Source organism: Podarcis pityusensis (genome assembly GCF_964106645.2).
Source record: "Podarcis pityusensis genome assembly, chromosome: W".
NCBI classification, from domain to species: Eukaryota; Metazoa; Chordata; class Lepidosauria; order Squamata; family Lacertidae; genus Podarcis; species Podarcis pityusensis.
Window position 1 is genome coordinate 35,643,609 of NC_138045.1, and position 21,743 is coordinate 35,665,351.

Consider the following 21,743-nt stretch of genomic DNA (forward strand, 5'->3'; position numbering starts at 1 on the left):
CGTAGCTGCTTCATTCCTGAGGAAGTTGGAGGTGACGCAACTCCTGCATCTCTGACGTGGGAAGGTTTTGGGGTATAACAAATTCCACCCTTCTTCCTTGGCTCCCTGGAAAGAAGGCACCTTTAAATTTTGAGCGCATTTCACAGGCCAGGAGCCAAGCACCCCTTCCTGATGGGGAGAAGAGGCCCAGAAAAGATGAGCCCTTCCCAGCCCAAAGGCGCTCCCCTGAGATTCAGCTTCCGGGCTATGGCTAACCAGGTTAGGAGCAGGAATATTGGGAGCGGGAAGGAACTGATGTCATCTGCCAGAGCAGCTGGCTAATTGAAGGGAATGAGGTGATAACAAGGCTTTCAAATCTGAACTCTTGTTTGCGGCTGATTAGGATAGAGGGAGGTGGAGAACAAGGGCAATTGGAAGCAGACTCTGAGTAGTTTGTTCCTTTTCTTTGTTCGGGTTCCTACGTCACACCAGCAGTTTAAATAGCAACACTCCTTTGCAAGATTGTCCGCCTTTTTAATTGTTTGTTATGGAAAATCAATAAAATGATAAGTTGCCCCTGCCAAAGGGTTGCATGACATCTGGCTGAAGACTTTTTGTGCTAAAAGTTGAAGCTATGCTGGTGTGTGTGTGTGTGTGTGTGTGTGTGTGTGTGTGTGTGTCCGTCCGTCCATGTGGCTGCTGTGTATTCAACATTCCACCCCCTCCAAAGAATCCTAAGAACCTTAGTTTTCCTTTCACAGTGCTACGATTCCCAGCACCCTTAACAAACCATTGTTCCCAGGACTTTTTGGGTGTGGGTGGGAGATGTGCTTTACATGTGCGGTGTGCAGGCATCTCCCAGCACATGTGTGTGGGGATTCAAGACTAACTCTTATGCTTTTCTTCCTTAGACCAGCTTGACGTTGAAAAAGAGGTTCTCTGGGTTGAGGAACACACGCAATTTCACAGCGAAGCAGAACACGGGCCGAATGGTCACTCTGTCATTGGATTTGGTGAAGTTAGACTGGCTTTGCAAAGGAGCTTGCCCCTGGAGCCAGTTGGTTGCCTGCCTCTGGCTGGCTGGCGGCTTGGCATCACCAAAACACAAGGAGACAGCCCCATGCAACCTCACACCCAAAGATTTCTGCCCATGCTTCAGACATGCAGCCCTAAGAGCAGCTCTGACTCCCACTCTAGGCCCCTCTGCCCCAGTCTTCCTCCTGATGTAGGCTACAGGATCTGGGAAGTTTGATCCACCTTTGAGGTGTGGTTCCATATGGCTGTTAGTACTGTTGTGTTTTTGCCAGAGAGCCACGTGGTAAGGAAGATCTCCAAGCATGCTTCCTAGGGGGTCCTCTTTAATCCTCAGATGTGCCCACAAAGGCATGATCCAGCACCCTCATGCCACAGCTGCCTCTGGAGTGACCCTCCCTCTGGTAAGAGGCGTGCCTCACAGCTGAGTGCTTGGTTGTTTGTCTAGGGCGGAGGCTGGGAATCTTGTGGGCTCCCAGATATTGCCAGATCCAATGGCCTTCTGCCTCAGCCAGCATGGCCGAGGGTCAGGGGTGATGGAATCCAACAACATCTAGAGGGCCACACAATTCCCCATCCCTGGTCTAGTGAATTTGAGGTTCTTGGTTTCTCTCCCTCTGCCCCCTTTTGCCTGGAAAAGCACTTTGGCAGATTCCTTTGGAGGATTTGGGTGTGACAAGCTGTAGCAGCGCACTGAATAAAACAACTTTGAGAAGCTGGAACACCAGGCTGTTTTCTTTTCTAATAAAAATATTCACTGTGCAGTTCACAGGCACAAAACACAATGTTGATATTGTCCAGGAAATGGGTTTTCAGTTGGAGGGCATGGGTTGCGTGAGAGCATGTTGTGCGGGATAACCAGTCTCATATAACCAACATGCTTCAGTCTAATTAGTGCATGAAGGGGTTAACACCATAGAGTAAGCTGTCCTGCCATCTTAGCCATGTCTCTTCCCCTTACCTTGGGAGTGAGTTCTGATCTATTCTGGTATTCACTTCTTCAGCGTTTAATGTACTGTAGGTTTTTCCTGATTTTATGGTTTTATCTTTCTGTAAACGGCTTTGATGTTTCTTACCATCTGGTAGTGTATAAGTTTTATGAAATAAATAAATAATTTCGAACAAATAAATAAATAAATAAATAGGAAGATGTAAAACCACAACCTCCGAAATGAAAGCTACTGTGCCTCCAGACGGATGTTTTTGCCTGGAGGGGGGCCGTATTCTGCAAAGTGCTCTCGATGCAATAATAGTGCAGCTTTCTAATGGACTGTCCACGCAAACATCATTCTGCTTTCTCAGTTGCTCTGCAATGCTTCGCCAGGGTTACCACATCATGGCCAGCTGGGGGTGCGCTCCTGTGTTGTAGCTCAGCAAAAGCAGGACAAAATTCCTCTAGTACGGCTCACAGTGAGGGCTGCTGAGAGTTGGGAGAGATCTCGGAGGCCAAAGAGTTTGCTTTTCTGCTCAGTACAGGGGATCTTGCCAGCTCTTCACCCCTGACTGGCCGAAGATGCCCATCTCTCATCCAGGCAGCTCCACAGCGTGCCTGGATGATGACTCAGATGGAGCTGGACACACCATTCCTGAAGGATGCAATAATCTTGCAATTGTGGTGGACCAACTACATGCCAACAGGATGTCAGACTGAATGGGCCTTGGCCTGACCCAGCAAGGCTCTTCAAATGCGCTTATGTTCCCCTGACTTTGGGGACGCCTTGCAGGAGTCTCACCCGTCTCATGGCTATTCTTCTAGTGTGGACCAGTTCGACAAGCTCTCCCCCGAAAGCAGGTGCACCATCCAGAACATGCTGGCGCTGTACCTGAAGAAGAAAGCGAACACAGACCAGGAGGCAGGGACTTCTAGGGGAAGCGAGGCCTTCATGCGGGAAGCCTTGACTCCTCACGTGCTCCCCGGGATCAGCTTCGACCCCACCACCCAGTCTTCTGCTGGTGTCACTCTTCCACCTGGCCCAGAACAGGAGGCTCCTTCCCAACACGCAGAATGCCTTGCACGTGATCGATGGGCCTGTGCTCACTGTGACATAGGCAGGGCCGGATTTATGTATAGGCTAAGTAGGCAGAAGCCTAGGGCCTCTAGATCTAGGGGGCCTCGCCAGCCTGCCCGCTCCCCAGCGCCACAGACAGTCTTCCCTCTCCCAAATTGCAAACCCAAGACTTCATGCAGGGCATTTCTCCCCCATTTCAAGGACATTTTGCTTCAAAAGGAAAGGTGGACTTGGAGAAGGCAAGCAAAATGCGAGGGAGATAGTGAAAGATACAGGAAATTGAATGCAGATTTCCAAAAAATAGCAAGGAGAGACAAGAGGGCCTTCTTAAACGAGCAATGCAAAGAAATAGAGGAAAACAACAGAATGGGAAGAACCAGAGATCTGTTCAAGAAAACTGGAGCTATGAAAGGAACATTTCATACAACGATTACCATAATAAAGGACAAAGGTGGAAAGAACCTAACAGAAGCAGAAGACATCAAGAAGAGGTGGCAAGTATACACAGAGGAATTATACCAGAAAGATATGGATGTCTCATACACCCCAGGTAGTGTGGTTGCTGACCTTGAGCCTGACATCCTGGAGAGCAAAGTCAAATGGGCCTTAGAAAGCACTGCTAATAACAAGGCCAGTGGAAGTGATGATATTCCAGCTGAACTATTAAATTTTGTTAAAGATGATGCTGTTAAGGTGCTACACGCAATATGCCAGCAAGTTTGGAAAACTCAGCAGTGGCCAGAGGATTGGAGAAGACCAGTCTACCTCCTTTAGAGGAAAAGGCCTTGAGGGGAGGACCTGTTGCCTCCACAATCCTTCCTAAACGTGCATAAGCTGAGAGGCAATTGTCCGGCAAATGTGGTGCTGTGGGGAGGCAGGAACATTTTCCTGCAGTTAAGTATTTTCTAAGTTCCTTTCCCGAAACCTCCCCAAACGGTTCTGAAGCCTCTCTAACCTCAGAAGTCTTTTCCTCTCTCCGGAATTCTGGGATTCGAGGATAACTTCATGGAGAAGGAAAGAAACCTGCAGAATCAGCAAATGAGTGCCCGCCGGGAGCCTCCACCCCCACCGCTGCCACCAAGCAGGCTGTAAGTTGCCTTAGAGGTGTACTGTGCCCTCCCGCCTCCTTGCTTTTATGTACTACTTGAGCTCTGTTCTCATCTCCCTGAGGCGTATCCGTGACAAGGAGAGCATGAGCAAGAAGCAACCCCAATGACCCACACTATGCGCCAGCTCTTTGTGCCTTCCACACATCCGCAGTCCGGACAGAGAGAGGGACTCATCAAGCACGTCCTCGCCAAGAGAGAGAAGGAATATGTCAACACCCAGAATTTCAGGTCAGATCATGCAAAAGTGCAAAGACCAGTGGAACCTGTATCAGAGTTGGGGCTGGAGAAAGCGACATCTACATGACAGCTTTATTGTTGGGTGCCAGGCAAAGTCTGTCCTGTTCACTCAGGCCACATGGGTGGGTAATGGAAAGTATTAGTTGTGGTGGGCAATTTTCCTTGGTGCCACATACTGAACCGTGGCTTCATTTTATGAGCAGGACGGCAGCCTCTCCTCCAGGTTTGCACACCTCTCCCCCACCCCAAGCCTATTGGGAAGCTTCCACTTGGATTTTAAATTAACCACAGTTTGGTGTGTCCAGATCCTATGGTGGTTAATTTTACCAGCTTTGTAAACCCACGATTGGAAGTTGGCTTGTTTCAATGAGCCATGGTTCAAATGAAGCAGTTTGTGCAGCTTCAGACATTGTGACAAGATGCAGTTAATCCAAAACTGAAGCAAAACCTTTGGAACTCCTCCTAAAAGCTGTGCTGGAGGACAGGGAGGTGTGACCCCCCCCCCAACACTTGGTGTGGGTCATCCTTATAATGCTAAGCTTACTACTTCAAACAAAGTTTTTGCTTTGGTTATTTCCTCGTACTGTTAGTAGTAAGGTAAAGGTAAAGGGACCCCTGACCATTAGGTCCAGTCGTGGCCGACTCTGGGGTTGCGGCGCTCATCTCACTTTATTGGCCGAGGGAGCCGGCGTGCAGCTTCCGGGTCATGTGGCCAGCTGGACTAAGCCGCTTCTGGAGAACCAGAGCTGCGCACGGAAACGCCGTTTACCTTCCCGCCGGAGCGGCACCTATTGATCTACTTGCACTTGGACGTGCTTTCGAACTGCTAGGGTGGCAGGAGCAGGGACCGAGCAACGGGAGCTCACCCCGTCGTGGGGATTCGAACCACCGACCTTCTGATCTGCAAGTCCTAGGCTCTGTGGTTTAACCCACAGCGCCACCCGTGTCCCACTGTTAGTAGTACCCAGTGGCCATTTGTTTTTCATGTCTGCTTTTATGATATGTTTATCAGTATGTGGTTAGCAGCTTCAGATGCTACTGTTTTACAGAGGCTGTTTAGCTTGCTCTTTTTACCCCTTTACTAGACAGGCTGTATTTCTGTGCTGTTTTCAGAGTCGGGAATGCCCATTCCTTCATGGCCAGCATGGAAACACAGAAGGCTAGCCATTTAGGAGATTTGCAAAGAGGACAAGGGTAATCTTCTAGCAAACCAGCTTGGCACAGCAGATCTGAGAAGTGGTTTTCTGCTCCCGGAAAGCCAGCCTGGAAACCAGGTTGCCAGGTGAAGGAAGAATGGAGAGATCAACCAACTCACTTGCCTTCGAAGAATTTCTGGTTGCCTGTGGCTACTGGGATAGTGCTTAGATATCAGGCTGGCTGACACATCTTAAAAAATACAAGGAAAAAGCTTTTTTTCTTTCATTAGCAAAGCTCCTTTGGAGCCCAGAATAGCTAAGCTGAGGAAGAAGTGGCTGGTATTACTTGTTTGTTCTTGGTCCTGATCTTGCCTGCCCTTGCACACTCCTGTTGTCTTTGCATATTTAACCAGCCCGTCTGTTCCGATTGGAGTCCTATTCCTGCAGTTCCACATCCTTCTCTTTGGCACTTGGGCATTCGGTTCCAGGAGCTGGACCTGAGCACAGAGGCTTTCTTCTACTTGGACTCGACAAAGGAGCAAGAGTGGCTGACAGCTGTGGAAAAGGCTTTGCGTTCCAAATCCAAGTACAAGAAAGTAAGTCCAACCCCATCCATTTCTTCAGCAGCCAGACAGCTGTCAGGAGCTGGAGGGAGGAGGAGGAGGAGGAGGAGGAGGAGGAGGAGGAGGAGGAGGAGGTCAGCAAGAAAAAACACCTGGTGTCAGTGGTGTTTTATTCAAAAGAAGCCAACATTCTTTATTCAAAGAAACCCAAACCGTGCAGGCCTCGTGATCACAGAAACCTTTCCCAACAGGTCTTGCCCCAGTGAGGTAGTTGTGAAGGCTGAAGGTTGCTACCCTCCCACCACTCTCTGAAGTCTCCTCCTCCCCCTGGTCCTTCCCAAGCAACCTGAGACTGACACCTTGCCTGTCTTTGCTCCATGCTCTTAATTTCTCTGTGTTCTGGGAGACCAGCAGGGAGGGGAGCTGATCGCAGCAGGATGGGGAGACCCCCTGGCTTCTTCAGCAGCCTGCCTGATCTCTGCTTCTTGACCCCCGCCTCCAGCCTCCACTTCTGCCTCGGATTCTGGACTGCTGTTTGCCACAGAATCTTCCTGCCCTCCTGCCTCTTCAGTTTCCAACGCCTCCTCTTGCTCACAGTCTGCTCCCTCTTCTCCCTCTGACGGCTCAGCGTCGTCGTCCCTGTGGGAATGTTCTGGGGTGCAGGAGAGGATATATTGTGGGATTATATCTTAATCCAACTTGTGCTAACAAGTTCCCAAAATATCAGCAGAGTTTATAGACATTCCCCTTTAAGTTCGCAACGGTAACGCTTGCACAGGTTCGCTAGAACCTCTATAATAATTACTCTGGTGATTTCCCCTTTTGTTCCCTCTTAAAATACAAGACACAACACAGTCTTTATAAAAGTATAAAAGAGTTTACTCACGTTCTGTTCAGAATATGATCCCAGAAGGCAGACCGCTTAAAAAGGTAAAATACACTCAGAATCTATCTTGTAGTAAAATGGTCCCGTCCTCTCTTGGCTGAGAGCCAAGAGGGCATCCTTGGATGTTTCCTCATCGAAGGAAGATGGCAGAGAGAGAGAGAGAGAGAGAGAGAGAGAGAGAGAGAGAGACTGCCTGCCCTGTGCTTTTACCATTACCTGCACAGGTGAGGCCACACCCACCTCTGGTCACATGCGGAGGGCGTCCGTCCCAGGAAGTTTACCTGCTTGCTGGACTGACATCCCTCCCCATGTTCTAACATGTACACTCTAGGAATGTTGTCATTGACTGCTCCTGTGTTTACATCCCACATACCCCTTCTCAGGCAATACAACATATACAAAACATAAACAACTTTATTCAACCACCCAGAGTCCCAGCTTGACACGTAGATTCTGGAAACTCTCTCTTGGTAGGGGTTTTGTCAGGATGTCAGCAGTCATCTCTTGGGTGCTGCAGTAGGATAGTTCCACAAGTCCATCCTGGATCATCTGGCGTATGTAGTGGTATTTAACCCCAATGTGTTTTGTTCTGGCCAGGAACTTCTCACTCTGCGTCAGCTTCAGGCAACTTTGATTGTCCTCCAGCAAGCTGACAGGCCCTTTTCTCACCAACCCAAAGTCCTTTATGAGTTGATCAAGCCAGGCGATCTCTCTGCAGGCTTCTGTTGCTGCAACGTATTCTGCTTCTGTAGTCATTGTTGTCTGGCAACTGCTTCGAATCCTGCTGATTCTTCAGGAAGTCAGTAGCCATCGGTGTAGCAACTGGATGTGCGTCTTGCATCTGCATGTGCTCAATTAGCTCGTGGATCTTCTGTCTTTGGCTGAGAAGAAATGAGCCGTCCTCTTCTCTTTCCACCTGGATCCCGAGGTAGTACTGGACATCTCCTAGCTCCTTGACCTCCACCTCTTTGCTAAGGTGTTTTACTATCTGTGTATAGTCTTTCTCACTTGCTGTGGCAATAATCAGGTCATCAACAAAAGCTAAGATATATGAGAATTGTCCATTATTTGACTTACTGTACAAGCACTTGTCAGCGTCGCCTTGCTTGTACCCAAGTTGCGTCAGCATTTTTTGTTTGTTGTTTTTTTTTAAATGATTTTTATTAAGGTTTCAATAAAAAGTTAGACAGAAAAACATAGAAAAGAAATACACAAATACACAATACATAATACATAATCCAAAAAAAAGAAGAAAAACACAAAAAAACAAAAAGCAAAAAAAGAAACAGAGCAATTAAAAACAATATCACTTTTCATTTCCGTTTTTAAATTTACTTATTTTCTGGACTTCCTCATACCTCCCTCTTTTGTATTCCAGTCCAAATTGTTTGTCCAGCATTTTCTTTTCCACTTTTTTAATCCAAATCTTTAATCTTAATATAATATAACATCAAAATTTTACCTCTTAAGTACCAAATTTCCATTTCCTTAGACTTCTTTAATCCTAATCTTTAATTTTACTGTAATATAGCATTGAAATTTTACCTCTTAAGTACCAAATTACCATTTCCTTAAACTTCTTTAATCCTGATCTTTAATCTTAATCTATCTATAACTTTATCCTGTACAGCTAGAAACCACTTATTTTCAATCCAACATCACTCTAACATTCTTTAATTTTGCAGTGTTTCTGTAGATAATCTTTGTATTTCTTCCAATCTTCCTCCACCGACTCTTCTCCCTGGTCACGGATTCTGCCAGTCATTTCCGCCAATTCCATATAGTCCATCAGTTTCATCTGCCATTCCTCCAGCGTGGGAAGTTCTTGTGTCTTCCAATACTTTACGATAAGTATTCTTGCTGCTGTTGTTGCATACATAAAGAAAGTTCTATCCTTTTTTAACACCATTTGGCCGACTATGCCCAGGAGAAAGGCCTCTGGTTTCTTAGGGAAGGTATATTTAAATACCTTTTTTAATTCATTATATATCATTTCCCAGAAAGCCTTAATCTTTGGGCACGTCCACCAAAGGTGAAAAAATGTACCTTCAGTTTCTTTACATTTCCAACATTTGTTATCGGGCAAATGATAGATTTTTGCAAGCTTGACTGGGGTTATGTACCACCTGTATATCATTTTCATAATATTCTCTCTTAGGGCATTACATGCCGTAAATTTCATACCTGTGGTCCACAACTGTTCCCAGTCAGCAAACATAATGTTATGTCCAACGTCTTGTGCCCATTTAATCATAGCCGATTTTACCGTTTCATCCTGAGTGTTCCATTTCAGCAGCAAGTTATACATTCTTGACAAATTCTTAGTTTTGGGTTCTAACAGTTCAGTTTCTAATTTGGATCTTTCCACCTGGAAGCCAATTTTCTTGTCCAATTTAAATGCCTCCATTATCTGAAAATAATGAAGCCAGTCTCGCACTTTGTTTTTTAGTTTTTCAAAACTCTGCAATTTCAGTCTATCTCCATCTTGTTCCAAAATTTCCCAATATTTCGGCCATTTGACCTCCATATTGACCTTTTTCAAGGCTTTCGCTTCCATTGGTGACAGCCACCTTGGGGTTTTGTTTTCTAATAAGTCCTTATATCTTATCCAAACGTTAAACAGCGCTTTCCTGACAATGTGGTTTTTGAATGCTTTATGTGCTTTGACCTTATCATACCATAGATATGCATGCCATCCAAATACATTGTTAAAACCTTCTAAATCCAAAATGTCAGTGTTTTCAAGAAGTAGCCATTCTTTCAACCAGCAAAAAGCTGCTGATTCATAGTAAAGTTTGAGGTCTGGCAGGGCAAATCCACCTCTTTCCTTTGCATCCGTTAGTATTTTAAATTTTATTCTGGGCTTCTTGCCCTGCCAGACAAATTTAGAAATATCTTTCTGCCACCTCTTGAAACAATCCATTTTGTCCATGATTTGCAAAGTTTGAAACAAAAACAACATTCTAGGCAATACATTCATTTTTATCGCAGCAATACGGCCTAGCAGTGAAAGCTTCAAATTTGACCAAATTTCTAAATCTTTTTTCACCTCAGACCAACATTTTTCATAGTTCTCTTTAAATAAGTTCCCATTTTTTGCTGTCATGTTAATCCCCAGGTATTTAACTATCTTAACCACTGTTAAACCTGTCTCATTCTGAAACCTCTCTCTTTCAATCGGTGTTAATTTTTTCTCTAAAACCTTAGTTTTTGACTTGTTCAATTTAAATCCTGCCACTTGACCAAATTCTTGAATCAGTTCTAAAACCCTTTTAGTACTAGATTCTGGCTCCTGTAACGTCAGTTGCGTCAGCATTTTATGCAACTTCTGGTTCCAGGCTCTAGCAGCCTGTTTAAGTCCATAAAGTCCTTCTGGAGTTTGCACACTAAATGTGCCTCATGTGGTTTCACAAAACCTTTGGGCTGTTTCACATAAATTTCCTCAGAAATCTGCCCATGTAGAAAAGCGGTAGCAATGTCTATGTGTTTCACCCTCATTTTCTTGGAGGCTGCAATGCTTAAAAGCATTCTTATGCTGCTGTACCTCACGGTTGGTGCAAAAACTTCATCATAGTCTTCACCAAAACGCTGTGAAAATCCCTGTGCTACAAGTCTAGCTTTGTAGCGCTGCACTTCTCCTTCTGACCCCTTCTTAACCTTGAAAACCCATTTACTGCCAATGGCCTTCTTACCGGGAGGCAGCTCAGTGAGTGTCCAGGTCTTGTTCTGATGCAGTGCATCCATCTCCTCCTGCGCGGCCTTCCTCCAGAGACTGGCTTCTGCAGCTGGCACCTCCTGTATCTCTTCCCAAGTGGAAGGTTCCTGTGGAAACGCCGACCCTGCAAAGTAGGACAGCCGTAATGGTGGGACACCTCTGTTGGTTCTGGATGAGCGCGTGACCTCTGGTTCTGCGACCGCATCAGCTTCCTCATCCTCCTCCAACGCAGGCATGTCCCCATCTGAGTCCTCCTCTTCATCTCTGGTGCCGCCAGGGTTCTGGTCCTCTGCGTCTTCTGGTGCGTCGCCTGTAGGGGGGCGCTGTAACACTCGAAGGCAGATTATTACTTTGTGGGGTCTCAAAAGGGAAATATACAAACTCTTGAGTCCTTTCTGACTCATCGGAAGAGTCCACAACAGTGTTCTTAGTGTCTACTTTTCCATATTCATCAAAATAAACCGCATGGTATGCATTTGTCTTACCAGTTTGTAAGTCCATAATTCTGTATCCTTTGCCTCCAGAGGCATATCCCACAAGGATACCTGCTTTTGCCCTGGAGTCAAGCTTGTGTCTGTGTTCCTTGGGCACGTGGAAGTAACACGGACTTCCAAACACACGTATGTGCGACAGATTGGGAGCTTTCCCATGCCAAAGTTCAAATGGTGTGCGCTCTGCTCCTTTTGTTGGCAGTCTATTCTGCAAATAGACCGAGGTGTACACTCCTTCGACCCACAGCTTCTGTGGCAAACATGCATCCTTTAGCATGCACCTTGTCATATCCATAATGGATCTAAACTTTCTCTCAGCTATGGCATTCTGCTGTGGTGTGTAAGGAATTGTGGTTACGTGTGCAATTCCTTCCTTGGCCAGGAGAGCCTGCATTTCATTTGAGCAGTACTCACCTCCATTGTCGCTCATTAACACAGCTGGAGCTCTCTGGAATTTATTCTTGACCATGGCAATGTACTCCTGGAGCTTGTCCACTATCTCACTCTTCTCTTTGAGGAAATATACAACACAAAATCTTGAAAAGTCATCCAGAAATATTAAAATATATCTATTCTTTCCCAGTGAGGGAACATTCATAGGTCCACATATGTCAGTGTGCACTATGTCAAGCACTTTGTTGCTTCTTTGTTCTGCACAACGTGGAAATGAAGGTTTTACAGCCTTCTCAGTAATACAGCTTACGCACTTTGCTGGAGCTTTGTTGCTCTGCTTTACCTGCAAACCTCTTACAAGTTCTCTTTTCTGTAGATCCAGAATGACGTTGGTGTCTCTATGTCCAAGCCTTCTGTGCCATAGGTCCAGATCTGCTTCATTCTTCTGGCTGGAATGTGCCACTTTTGCAGACTGGTTCTCTGAAAGATCAAGCTCATATACACCATTTATTAGCTTTGCTTGAGCAACCACTTTGCCATTTTTAGTCACCTTGCATTCGCCATTTCCAAATGTGATCTGGAAACCTTTCTTGTCCAAAGTGGACACGCTGATTAAATTGCAGCTCAGCTCTGGTACGTACAAAACTCTAGAGATTGTGTTCTCAATGCATTCATTGTTTATATTGCATTTCAGACTCATGGAACCTGCACCTTTTGCTTTAACAATGTTGCCATCTGCAATCTCAATTTCAAATCCTTCTTCATCATTTCTCTCATTTATCTCATTAAAATAGTCCTTTTTATATGAAAAATGCGAACTGGCACCTGAATCTAAAATCCATTTATTACGTTTATTTTCACGATTCTGGACAGCTAAGTTCCTTTCTTGCAGTAACCATGTGCATTCACATTTCCCCTTCTTTTCCCCTTTTGGCTGAAAGCGGTAGGGTTTCTTTGTTTTAGGAGCTTTGCAATTCTTTGCAATGTGTCCTTCTTTGTTACAATTGAAACAAATCACTTTCTTAGGCATCTCTTTCGACTTTGTAAATTGCCTAGATGCATAACTGCTGTCCATGCTTCTAGCATTTCTCACTGGAGATTCAGCTCTACCTCTACATTCTTCTTTTAAATAACCAATCAAGTCTTTAAAAGTCAGACCTTGTCTATGGTCCATCAAACTTTCAAATGCGCTAAAGCGTGGTCCAAGTGATGATAACAAAAATGCTATCTTTGTATCTTCATCAAAAGCTTTGGGAGTCAGATCAATTCTTTGAATAATCTCAGTAAACTTGTTGATGTGCTCTGTGAATCCCTCTTTTGAATTCATCCTCACTCTGGTTAATTTACACACCAAGTTTCTGAAGCAGTTTATGCTAGATTCTCCATACACGCGCTCAATATCTCTTAAGATTTGAGATGCATCATCTGTACTATTTATTAATGATAGCTGCTCATCACGAAGTCCACTCAAAATTATGTGTCTAGCTTCGCTGTTCATGCGTTTCCAAGCACTTATCTTGGCTAAATCTCTCTCAGTTGTCCCTGTAGGCTGAGGCTTTAAAGCTTCCAAAATGTGCTTATAATCTAAACATGCTATCAAGCGCTGCTTCCAGTGTATGAAATTGTGTTCATTCAGCACAGGCATTCCTAGCTTTGTATCACTATCAAAAGCTGCTCTAGCCATCTTAAAATCCAAAATTTGAAAATTCTTCAAAATTTCAAAATTTCTCAAAATTTGAAAATCAAAATCTCAAAAATCTCAAAATACAAAACAGTTCTTCACTGCCTTGGGTCACTGTGAACTCTGAGGGAAGGGGGGGGGTTGTTTAATCCCCACTGCACAATGGAACAAAGGACCATGTGCTTACCAGGAAGTTAACTCAGAAAAATACTACTCAACTCAAAATCACAATCCAACGCAATCCTTCAAAAATACGCAGCAATATGCAATACTGGGCCCATAACCCTTTGTGGGAATGTTCTGGGGTGCAGGAGAGGATATATTGTGGGATTATATCCTAATCCAACTTGTGCTAAAAAGTTCCCAAAATATCAGCAGAGTTTATAGACATTCCCCATTAAGTTCGCAACGGTAACGCTTGCACAGGTTCGCTAGAACCTCTATAATAATTACTCTGGTAATTTCCCCTTTTGTTCCCTCTTAAAATACAAGACACAACACAGTCTTTATAAAAGTATAAAAGAGTTTACTCACGTTCTGTTCAGAATATGATCCCAGAAGGCAGACAGCTTAAAAAGGTAAAATACACTCAGAATCTATCTTGTAGTAAGATAGTCCCATCCTCTCTTGGCTGAGAGCCAAGAGGGCATCCTTGGATGTTTCCTCATCGAAGGAAGATGGCAGAGAGAGAGAGAGAGAGAGAGAGAGAGAGAGAGAGTGGCTGCCTGCCCTGTGCTTTTACCATTACCTGCACAGGTGAGGCCACACCCACCTCTGGTCACATGCGGAGGGCGTCCGTCCCAGGAAGTTTACCTGCTTGCTGGACTGACATCCCTCCCCATGTTCTAACATGTACACTCTAGGAATGTTGTCATTGACTGCTCCTGTGTTTACATCCCACAGTCCCCCCACCAGTTCCCTGGCTCTGAGCCTTCTTCCCTTGGGGGATCCCCAGTTGGTGCCACCTGCCACTCCAGGACAGCAAGCAATGAACAGAGCTGGTAGACATCCCAGTACCTTGCATCTTCTAGGTGCAGCTGGTGCTCATCTTTGTCAGGAAGGACCAGCTCAGCCGCATCAAGGAAGTGATGAGGAAGACAGTGGGCACAGGCATCATGGGGAAGACGGGGAGTAGACCCTGACAGCGGAATTCCCTACGTCTATCTTTCTGTCTGTCTATCTGTTTTTCTAATCTCTGCCAACCAGTTCCCCCCTCTTTCCTGCTTGCTCACTAACAGGCATCTTTGCTCCGCCCCTGCAGGGTAACAAGGGGTGTGTGGCCGTGAGGCTTGTCTGCAACAATACCAGCTTCTGCGTTGTCAATTCCCACCTTGCTGCCCACGTGGAAGACTTCGGGCGCCGAAACCAGGATTACAAGGATATCTGTGCCCAGATGAGCTTCCTGCCCCCTGACCAGGGTCTGCCGCAGCTGACAATCATGAAACACGAGTGCGTTTCGAGGGCTTGGAGGGAGAGAGCCTTGGCTGATGTAACTTGTTGGTCTCCGCTATCTGGAGAAGCAAATTGAGTCATGTTTCTGTAACTTTCCTGCCTGTGTGTAGCTCAGGGTAGGCAGCATTTGTTGTTGTTTAGTCGTTTAGTCGTGTCCGCCTCTGCGTGACCCCCTGGACCAGAGCACGCCAGGCCCTCCTGTCTTCCACTGCCTCCCGCACTTTGCTCAAACTCATGCTGGTAGCTTCGAGAACACTGTCCCACCACCTCGTCCTCTGTCGTCCCCTTCTCCTTGTGCCCTCCATCTTTCCCAACAACAGAGTCTTTTCCAGGGAGTCTTCTCTTCTCCTGAGGTGGCCAAAGTCTTGGAGCCTCAGCTTCAGGATCTGTCCTTCCAGTGAGCACTCAGGGCTGATTTCCTTCCGAATGGAGAGGTTTGATCTTCTTGCAGTCCATGGGACTCTCAAGAGTCTCCTCCAGCACCAGAATTCAAAAGCATCCATTCTTCGGTGATCAGCCTTCTTTATGGCAGGCAGCATTGTGCTCTCCAAATGTTGATTGACCAAAATTCCCATAATTGCTAAGAATTGGCCTTGCTGACGGGCTCATGAGAGTTCCACTTCAGCAACACCAGGAGGGTGCAGTGTTGGCGATCCCTGCTGCTGCAGCTGCACCACTAAGGTTTCTACTAGAGCAGCCAGAAGTGCCCAGCACTGTAGGCTCCTGCTTCATTCAGGGCAGGCAGATACTAAACATCTGTGGAAGCGAGTGCTGGGCTTCATTCATTAATTTCTGTTTATTGTGGGGGTTTCTTCCCCAGAGTGGCTAATTTAAAATAATAATCAGAAATGCACCTCAAGATAATTTAAAGCATTTAAACAGTACCTTAATAGCAGCGGATCTAAAGAGAGCAACATAAGCCGAGTGGCAGAGATGTATTAGATTAGATTATAGCAAATGTGGGCAACTTCTCCAGTGATCGGGGTGGGAGTTGCAGTTTGTTATGGGCAGTAACACGAAAGCAGAGCGGCCATTTTGCATGGAGAAGGTTCCCGGCTCAGTCACCAGTGTGTGCAGATCGGGCTGGGCATGATCTCTGCCTGAAAGCTGCTGCCAGTCCATGTAGTCCGTCCTGAGCTTGATGGGTCAATGGTCTGCCTCAATATAAGGTAGCTTCCTATGTTCCTGTGTCTGTGTACTACAGCAGGGTTTGGAGGGCCACAAGCGCCCTGCCCATGAATTAACGAACCAGGGGAAATTCTAAAAGTCTTTGCTGAAAGGACATCAAAGCAGGGGCCAGGTGAACCTCTTTGGGAGATTATTCTGAAAGGTCGGGTGCCATGACTGAAAAGGCCCTGCCATGCTTGAAAGAGCAGGAGTTCCCTGGGAAAGGGATTCTAGTCAGTGGAGAGGCAGTGCAAACATAAGTGGGCCTTCTTCTGGTACCCTTTTCCCAAACCTTGAAACACTTGAAAGGCCAAATGGGATGCTCTGAATTGGGCCTGGAAGCAGTTCAAGAGCCAGTCTAGTTCACAGAGCACGAGCCTCATATGATCATACTGCCCAATCCTAGTTATCAGTCTTACTACATATTGCAGGAAGTGGCAGCAGGCTGCCCCCCGCCCCCCGACCCCGTGAGCTAGCCTGTAGCTGTGGTTGCTTTGCTTTTTTCCAGCATTGTCATCTGATCACTAAAAATGAGCTTCAGAGACTTCTGACCTACGACCAGGTGAGAGACATCTTTGTGTTATATGTGGTGGTTTAGGATATTGCCCTGTTTATTTCCTTTGTCTGGGATACCCCAGCCTAGGCTAGAGAAACCACTTTCAGGCAGTTAGGAGCAAAGAACATAGGATGACTGCGACTTCTACAAATGCTTTTTAAGGTTGCAGGTTTGTGCAACCTGAATTAGAAGCAAGTCCCAATTAAGTTGGAGGGTTGCCTTGGAATAAGTAGGACTGCTCTGCAATTTCCCAGTTAGAGGGCTTTCCTAGCTCAGCACACGCTCCAGATGTTGTTGGACTCCCATCAGCCCCAGCATAGCTGCTGTCCAGCAATATCTAAAGGTCTAAGGTTTCCTGCTCTAGGTTTTGCATCTGTCTGGAAAATCTGCGTTGCTCACATGTTCTTATCAGCAGATACTTCCATTAAGTCCATTTAAATTGCTGGTGCTTTTTCTTTTACATTTTTCTCTCCAAGGTTTGTGTGTTCATCATGTTGACGACCTTTCTCCCACTTGGCATAAGGATCATTGGTATTTTGTGTTGAAACAGAGGCCTGATTGCTGCACCTTATGGTGGATTTAAACTCTGTGAGCGTAGTCATGCCTTAGCCCTTTGAGAAGGATGCTGCAAGGAAGGCAAGGGGGGCAGCCTCAGACTTCCAACATATGCAAAACCATCATAAAACATTAAAAACTTCCCTAAAGGCTGTATAGTTACTTATCTCCTTGACATCTGACGGGAGGGTGTCCCACAGGGCAGGTGCCACTACTCAGAAGGCCCTCTGCCTGGTTCCCTGTAACTTCGCTTCTCACAGTGAGGAAACCGCCAGAAGGCCCTCGGTGCTGGACCCTGATGCCTGGGCTGAACAATGGGGATGGAGACACTCTTTCAGGGCTGAGGCCATTTAGGGCTTTAAAGGTTGGCGCCAACACTCAGAATTGTGCTCAGAAACGTGCTGGGAGCCAACGTAGGATGCAAAAGGATGGTTTTGCAGTTGCTCATATTGTCGGGGGTGTATTCTGGTGGTGGTTAACAGTTTGTATGGATTATTGGTACATATAACGTTGCATATTGTAGGTATGGCTAACCTGTGGTCTGCCAGATGTTACTGAGCTGCAGTTCCTGTTGGCTCCAGCCATCATGGCCAGTAATCAGGGATGATGGGAATTGTAGTTCTGCAGCATTGTGAGGGCCACGTGTCTGCTGCTCCTGAGTTAGAGGATTTTCCTGTCGTGTGATGCAGCAAAGTAATTTAAGATGACATGGGGCAAAAATGCACAAGCATCCTGTACCTTTAATAAGTGTGTATAAGATAGGATTTCAGCAGGTATACCCCTTTTTTTGCACTTGGCTAACCTACTAGTAGGGACGCGGGTGGCGCTGTGGGTTAAACCACAGAGCCTAGGGCTTGACGATCAGAAGGTCGGCGGTTCGAATCCCCGCAACGGGCTGAGCTCCCGTTGCTCGGTCCCTGCTCCTGCCAACCTAGCAGTTCGAAAGCACGTCTAAGTGCAAGTAGATCAATAGGTACCGCTCCGGCGGGAAGGTAAACGCCGTTTCTGTGTGCTGCTCTGGTTTGCCAGAAGCGGCTTAGTCATGCTGGCCACATGACCCGGAAGCTGTACGCCGGCTCCCTTGGCCAATAAAGCGAGATGAGTGCGGCAACCCCAGAGTCGGTCACGACTGGACCTAATGGTCAGGGGTCCCTTTGTTGTTGTTGTTGTTTAGTCGTTTAGTCGTGTCCGCCTCTTCGTGACCCCATGGACCAGAGCACGCCAGGCACTCCTGTCTTCCACTGCCTCCCGCAGTTTGGTCAGACTCATGTTTGTAGCTTCGAGAACACTGTCCAACCAGGGGTCCCTTTACCTTTACCTTTAACCTACTAGTACTTCACCTTGGTCTTCCAGCACAACAGTGGCTGTTAATAGACTCCATGGTCAGGCAACAGGGGGTCTTTTGCTTCTCTGCTGATTAGCGATTTCTTTTTGGCTTTAGCTAAACATTCAGCGTACCCAAAAGACAGCTTTTGCTGATTTCACAGAGGGAGAGATCAAGTTCATCCCGACGTACAAATTCAACTCTAAAACAGATCCTGCTTGATAGTTGAGCCTTTGTAAGTAAGTCCTCTCAATCATTCTTCTGCAAGGCTTGTTTGTTTTTCCTAGTCTGCCGAGATGCTAGTAGTGTCCTGCCTTTCCATCCTCCTGAGCAGGCTAGTAAAAATATATTTTAAACATGGCTTTCTGCTAAGCAAGCTGTTGGAGGAGGGCTAGAGTTGAGGGCTGGACGGACTTCCTTTCCTCCGCAGTCAGAATGGACACCAAGCCACGGAGGAAGAGAGAGATCCAGCTCTCCTTCACCTGCTCACTTTGCTTGCATGGAATTCCGGGTTGCCAAAGGCTGCTAGGCGAGTTGTGAAATGCAAGGCTGCGATATGTTGTCTTCCTCAAGCCATCCCTGCTCTGCAAATGTTTTGGCTCCTTTTCCCCACATTTGTCCTGATAACCAGCATCCTCTGTTTCGTGGTGTGTATAAGCGGTGTTGCAGTTCCTTGAAAGGTGCAGCAGGCTGAATGAGACTCCTCTTTGTGTCAAGGAAGTCTGGGAATTAGACTTGGTGCTCTCTCAAGATGAGTCTGCCAGGGCATAAGAGCATGAGAGCAGCCCTGCTGGATCAGGCTATTGGTCCATCTGGCCCAGCATCCTGTTCTCACATTGGCCAATGAGATGCCTCTCGGGGAGCCCACAAACAGGACCTGAGTGCAACAGCACGCTCCCCTCCTCCAAGCCATACTGCTTCTCTTGGTGGAGTATGTTCTGTGGCCATTATGGCTAGTAGCCATTGAGCCTCACCATCCAGGATTTGGCATGTTCTTGTGGTTCTTGACAACTGTCAGAAGCCACCTAGGCCTGCTACTTTCATTGCTCTTGCTGTGGTAATGGGGAAATCAAAAGGACAGGCGGAACATGTAGTGACGAAGCCGGAAAACGGCAGGCTCCTTTGGGCAGCATATCAGGTGCCAGAAAGGGTCTTTTGGATCACTGAAAAAATAGTGTCTGAACAAGAATAACGGGGCCCCTTGCTTTGGGGAAGGATCATCATTTGGTGGTGTGCCATATGCTTTGTATGCAGAGTCTCAAGTTGAAACTCTATGGCACCTCCACCTGAAAAAGGATTGGGCCACAGAGAGCTGCTGCCAGCCAGAGTAGACTTAATTAATGAATTGTGGGGTTGGAAGGGATCACGAGGGTCATCTAGTCCAACCCCCTGCAATGTAGGAATCCAAACTGGGGGAGGTCAGAAATTCATTCTGACCTGGTAGAAGGCAGCTTTTGATTTCCTAACAACTCTCTCCATGAGGCAAAATGCCTGCACACCTGCAAGGTCCGCCCCTTCAGAAGCTGGACTCCCAAGCCCCATCATCTCCAGCTCTTGACCGTGGTCAAGATCACAGGCCGTGTGTGGAGCCAAAGTTTGACTGCGTGAGCCTTGTGTGTTGCCTCAGCCAGTCCAACAGTCCTGGTGTCTCTCCTGTCTCCTTGCAGTGGGAAGTGCCGTGTGCCAGCATGGTGTGAGCCAATCCTCTGGAGAGGAGGCAGCGTGAATCAGCTCAGCTACCGAAGCCACATGGAATTGAAAAGGAGCGACCACAAGCCCGTCAGCTCCCTCTTCCTCACAGGGGTAACACCTGCCCTGGCCAGGGCTATCGTCTATTCGGGGTTTTTAGTTGCCTGCTATGTGGCACCTCCTCGAATCTGGGCAGGCCCTGACCAACAACCAGGCCCCTTTCCTTTTTCTTTTTTTTTAATGATATTTATTAAGGTTTCCAATAAAAAGAACACATCAATAAAAAATTAAAAAGAAAAAAGAAATACACAATTCAAAAATACACAATACATAATCCAAAAAATACAAAAAACAAAAGACAAAAAAGAAAACAATTAAAAACAATACCACCTTTTCATCTCCATTTTTAAATTTACTTATTTTCTGGACCTCCTCGTACCTCCCTCTTTTGTATTCCATTTCAAATTGTTTGTCCAGCAATTTCTTTCCCTCTTTTTTAATCCCAATCTTTAATCTTAATATAATATAACATTAAATTTTACCTCTTAAAAACCAAATTTCCATTTCCTTTAACTTTTTTAATCCTAATCCTTAATCTTAATCTATATATAACTTTAAATCCTGTACAGCTGGAAGCCACTTATTTTCAATCCAACATCACTCTAACATTCTTTAATTTTGCAATGTTTCTGCAGATAGTCTTTGAATTTCTTCCAATCTTCCTCCACCGACTCTTCTCCCTGGTCCCGGATTCTGCCAGTCATTTCCGCCAGTTCCATATAGTCCATCAGTTTCATCTGCCATTCCTCCAGTGTGGGAAGCTCTTGTGTCTTCCAATACTTTGCGATGAGTATTCTTGCTGCTGTTGTTGCGTACATAAAGAAAGTTCTCTCCTTTTTTAACACCGTTTGGCCGACTATGCCCAGGAGAAAGGCCTCTGGTTTCTTGAGGAAGGTATATTTAGATACCTTTTTTAATTCATTATATATCATTTCCCAGAAAGCCTTAATCTTTGGGCACGTCCACCAAAGGTGAAAAAATGTACCTTCAGTTTCTTTACATTTCCAACATTTATTATCGGGCAAATGATAGATTTTTGCAAGCTTGACTGGAGTTATGTACCACCTGTACATCATTTTCATAATATTCTCTCTTAGGGCATTACATGCCGTAAATTTCATACCTGTGGTCCATAACTGTTCCCAGTCAGCGAACATAATGTTGTGTCCAACGTCTTGTGCCCATTTAATCATAACAGATTTTACCGTTTCATCCTGAGTGTTCCATTTCAGCAGCAAGTTATACATTCTTGACAAATTCTTAGTTTTGGGTTCTAACAGTTCAGTTTCTAATTTGGATTTTTCCACCTGGAAGCCAATTTTCTTGTCCAATTTAAATGCCTCCATTATCTGAAAATAATGAAGCCAGTCTCGTACTTTGTTTTTTAGTTTTTCAAAACTCTGCAATTTCAGTCTATCTCCATCTTGTTCCAAAATTTCCCAATATTTCGGCCATTTGACCTCCATATTGAGCTTTTTCAAGGCTTTCACTTCCATTGGTGACAGCCACCTTGGAGTTTTATTTTCTAATAGATCCTTATATCTTATCCAACCAGGCCCCTTTCCACAGAGCTCCTCCTTGGCCAATGACATCCGGTGCAAGGAGTGGGCAGGTTTTGGCTCTGTTAAATCCCTAGGCTTCCATTCTCCACTGTTCTGAGTACACGCTGCTCCTGCCGGCATGGCAGACCACATGGGCTGAACTGTATA

The 21,743-nt window shown here is 45.9% G+C and overlaps 1 pseudogene across 1 annotated transcript in view; it reads left to right on the top strand.

Moving 5' to 3' along the window:
• Nucleotides 1-968: 968 nt before the first annotated feature.
• Nucleotides 969-21,743, top strand: part of LOC308467664 (inositol polyphosphate 5-phosphatase OCRL-like) — a 29,509-nt pseudogene continuing 8,734 nt past the window's right edge. The window contains exons 1-9 of the transcript in view: nt 969-992; nt 3,981-4,108; nt 4,191-4,394; nt 5,916-6,098; nt 14,263-14,362; nt 14,470-14,720; nt 16,359-16,412; nt 18,403-18,506; nt 19,953-20,088. The product of the transcript in view is annotated as an inositol polyphosphate 5-phosphatase OCRL-like (transcript). The remainder of the gene's footprint in view (nt 993-3,980; nt 4,109-4,190; nt 4,395-5,915; nt 6,099-14,262; nt 14,363-14,469; nt 14,721-16,358; nt 16,413-18,402; nt 18,507-19,952; nt 20,089-21,743) is intronic.